The sequence below is a fragment of the Empidonax traillii genome, unplaced genomic scaffold (genome assembly GCF_003031625.1).
Source record: "Empidonax traillii isolate 1590-97213 ecotype Southwest subspecies unplaced genomic scaffold, ASM303162v1 scaffold318:size782537, whole genome shotgun sequence".
NCBI lineage: Eukaryota > Metazoa > Chordata > Aves > Passeriformes > Tyrannidae > Empidonax > Empidonax traillii.
This window is the reverse complement of record NW_020955511.1, coordinates 58,536-62,778: the sequence shown is the minus strand read 5'-3', so window position 1 is coordinate 62,778 and position 4,243 is coordinate 58,536. Positions and strand designations below refer to the sequence as shown.

General features: G+C 37.8%; 1 long non-coding RNA gene across 1 annotated transcript; it reads right to left on the bottom strand.

The window, feature by feature from the left end:
• Positions 1 to 1,443: 1,443 nt before the first annotated feature.
• On the bottom strand, positions 1,444 to 3,076 carry LOC114061175. Its single transcript, XR_003572066.1, has 2 exons — positions 2,547 to 3,076; positions 1,444 to 2,030 (listed from the first exon to the last, which is right to left on the bottom strand). It is a non-coding gene; the product is annotated as an uncharacterized LOC114061175 (long non-coding RNA).
• Positions 3,077 to 4,243: the final 1,167 nt, after the last annotated feature.

Here is a 4,243-nt window from a genome sequence, read left to right as displayed (position 1 = left end):
TAATTAGGGCACGCTTTTTTGTCACCTGGCTTATTCCAAATTGAAGTTACTTCTGTTTAACTGTCCTTGGAAGAGCGGCAATGTACTTTACCAAAGGAATTACCTTGGGCACCATTTCCAGAAATGTCCAAAACTACAAAATTAGCCAATAGCAATTCATGTAGCACATGACAGAAGTGCTATTATTGTCAAGTAAACTACAGAGCCTGGACTACAACTCCTGATTTCATATGAACAGTCTCGCAACATAAACCCGTTGAGACAGTCCAGATTTGGATGACTAACAGAAATTACATTAGGGACGTGAATTGCTTTTAACTGAGGTAACAAACTTTGTAGGCATTTCTTAAAACTTGTTTGTACACAAATCCCTTTCTCCTCCTGGGGTACCAGTTATTCTGTTTAGATTTAGGCAAAGAGCTTACAAATTGCCTACAAATAGGTCCTTAGGTGACAAAGCATGGGAAAAAAAAGCAGTGACTCACTGGAAGGGCTCTGCAGCAGTTTGAAAAAACTAACGTGAATCCCACAAGCAGCTGGTGGAGCACGGTGCTTAAACTAATATGCCCTATAAAATTAGTTTGAGGGTGCAAGCAACAAGGATGCAGCTACACTGCCACTGTCTCCAGGCGTATTCCATTTGCAGTTAACCGAGCTATATTTGGACTGTTTTTCACTGCACACTGCACAGCATGTCCTATGTTTGTACAAGCCTTAGCAAAATGGGACCCTACTCTTGACTGACCTCTAGACTGCACAAAGATACTAATAATAAACACCATGGAAATAAATGATGATTTACCACATTTGATATATTTCCTCCAGCATGCAAAAGCAATACTAATATGTACAGCAGCACAATGTAAGCAGATTCTGATGTATGCTATATATTTTTAGCACAATGGCCTTGATCCAGACATTTCTGACAACGTCTTCTACTGTGTTTCATCATTTTGCAGTAATATTATTTAGGGTACTCTAAATTTGAAGTAACTGTGGTCTAGTATTAAAATTACTGTAGAACAAAAATCTAGTTTATTAGCACCCTTTGGAGAACTGCTGAACAAACAACTGTTTGTTAAAAAGAAATAAATCACTCAATAGATGGCACAAATAATTTTTGTCCCAGTCTTCATAGGTTGTGCTGCAAAATAAATGCAAGTCTAGAAGAGAAATTTACTTCCTCTGCTGCCTATTTTTATGCTTTATGTTTGTAAATAATTGATTTTTAACACTAATATCACAAAATAATATCACAAAATAATAATCAATTCCATTGATGGCCTTCTCATGATAAAGTACTTGACTTCTGCAAAAAACCAGGTCAAGTAAATTCAGATGTGGTAGAGATCTCACCAAAAATTAAATACTGGTAGAGAATACAGTATTATTTCTTATGACCTCATGTGAAGGGAAGTTATGGGACAGAAAATAATGAGATTAGTAAAGGAAATATACTGTTACTTTATTTAGCTGAGATCTGGTCAACATCTTAAATTATCCTCATTGTGTATTAAAATGATCCGAGAGGTTCCAACCAGGACCTGGCGTCAGAGAGACACTGTAAGGTTGTCTCCCCTTTTACACACGATCAGAGCACGAATAATGAGAAAGGAATGAAATGTGGACTAGTTTTACAATGGGCCATAAAACTGCTGTTAAATCTGTGGGTGGCATTTGCTAACAGCATACTCTGAAGTGACGAAAGGGAGAACTGATGAGGAAGAGAAAAAAAAGAAAAGCAAGGATGGCAAGAAGGAAATGTGTGTGGCAGGCAGTGAAGTGAAACTGAAGTGATTATAACCAACCGATCATTAAAAAGAAAATAATGTTGAAAGGAATACTACAGGAGGAAAAAATCATATGCTGATATTGTCACTGAGTGCCAATAATTCTTGCTGAAGCTGCTTCAGTAACATCATGTGCCAACCTTGAGCATCAGACAGAGGAGTGACAGACTCTTACAACAATCTTGGTTTGGTTCAAGGTGAAGCATGTGTGCACTTTCAGGATGTTTTATCTTCACTTGCCTTCAAATACAAAAGAAAGACACTGTCAACTTCTGTGCCATTTTAAAATGACTCCTACTAATAATTTTATTTGTCATCTTCAGATAAGAGTAAAAAAAAAAACCCCAAACAAAACCTGTAGTCATGATTAGAATTTCATGTATGTAAAATTATGTCTATGATTTACAATGTACTATTCAGGCGTAGTAGTAACAACATTCTTCTCCCCGAGAGATTAATCCCCAAAAGATTAAGAAAGCTCTTAGCAAAGACCAACAGAAGGAGTGGCAAAAAAAAAAAAAAAAGAAGAAAAAAGAAAAAAATCACCAAAAAACCTTTTTACTTGGGCAACTTTGCTGTATCTGGTGAACCTTCTAAGGATGTTACATGAGAAGATGGTGCTTAACATCCTGAGTGTCTTATCCAGACTACTAACATATTCTCTTCCCTGGACTTTCAAGATCCAGCTCATCTTATATTCAGAAAAACTGCTCCTGCAGAGGTTTTTTTCTTTAGATCATCACTTCAGTATCTCACCTTTTGCTTGCCAAACTCATTTCATACTGAAACAGTACTCTTTTGCATATCATCCTTCGCTCTTCATCTTTGAGAAGAACATTAAAATTAAGCCTGTGATGCCAGGAGCTGATACTTTGCTCTCTGCCATGAACCATCCACCTAGGTACATGGTAAAGGGCAGCCACTTATTTGTGGAAGTGATTGAAAGTAGTTTTGCCAATAGAAATATTTGGGTTGTTTGGAATAGCGTTTAATCTGAAATGATAATTAGTGTTGTGTTCTTTGTTATGCAAGTAAAATCTATGGAAAGAGAATCATATTACATCTCTCAATTACAGCTGTAATTACTGTGGGAGGGTTAGAAGTCCCTGTGTGTTCATAGGCTCTATGTGATGTCTGTTCATATAAGCATTAATGCCTCTCTCAGTAGCTACAGATCAGACTTCCTGAGCATTCCTCCAATATCCCATTGTTAATAATTAAAAACAGAAAGAGGAATGAGATCCAGTGCATGAAAAAAGGGCACCTGAAGTTTCACTGAAGTTAGTTAGTCTTGCAAGTAGAAAGAAACAAAAAAGGTTGGCTAAGCTTTAATTATTTGTATATAATATAAATGAAGGTTGTGTGTCCTTTTTCCTTGAAGTGTTAATTTTGTGTGCATACTCATGGCTTCTGAGAGGTGAACAGTCACACTCCTCATAGGTTCAAACTATGACTGGGCAAATTTACTGAAGACTAACCCATTGAGTGTTGTTAAACATAACGATAGCGTCTCTAGTACAGGGTGTTTCTGGACACAACTCCTCAGAGCTGGAAAGCATTTATGACTATTATAAATGCTGAATCTTCATCCAGATGCTTATCCTGAAATAAACCTCTACTCCCTTCCAAAAGAGACATCCTTCCAATATATTTCTCTTCCTTCCCAAATAGATCGGGAACTGGAAATAAATGCGGGATAAATCAGAGAACAACAAATGAAAGGAAATGCCCTCAAGTTGTGACGTGGAGGTTATAGTATATTAGGAAACATTTCCTCACAGAAGGGATTGTCAAGCACTGGAACAGGCTGCCCAGGGAAGTGATTGAGTCACCACTCTTGGAGGTATTTACAAGAGGTATAGATGTGGCTCTTGTGGACATGATTTAGTGGACTTGGCAGTGTTATGTTCTATGTGTTATGCTCTTTTCTAACCTAAATGATTTCACAATTCTACGAAAAAAATGAGAGGAGTGAGGAGAAATAGCATAGAGCACTCCCCACAGCAATCAGCATTTGTGGAGCAAGAACTCTGGTCTGATTCAACTCATCTATTTTCAGGTAGAGCTACGGTGCTCTACCTATTTGACTTTTGCTTTTCTGGAGAACGGTAATACTTTTGTTATTCCAAACAAATAGTTGTAGCACAACAGGAGCAATAAACTCTTCTCACAGTCTGCAACAGGCGTCGCAAAATTAAAGCTAAATACAGAAGTTGTGCTGTGAATCCCACTTGCTTTTGACAATAACTGTGCAACAGGAAAATGGTGCCATTAAAGGGTGAAAGATGGGCCATTGTAACTAAGCAGGAAGTGTCACAAAAAATTTCTATGGGATCCATAATTTTCCATCTACAGCAGTTATGCTTTTTGAGCTCCCAAGGTAATTTTTCGGTCTCACTGCTGAAACGCAGATTTGGAGGTTAGAAGCACAGCAGCCGCCAGCTGCCAGGGCT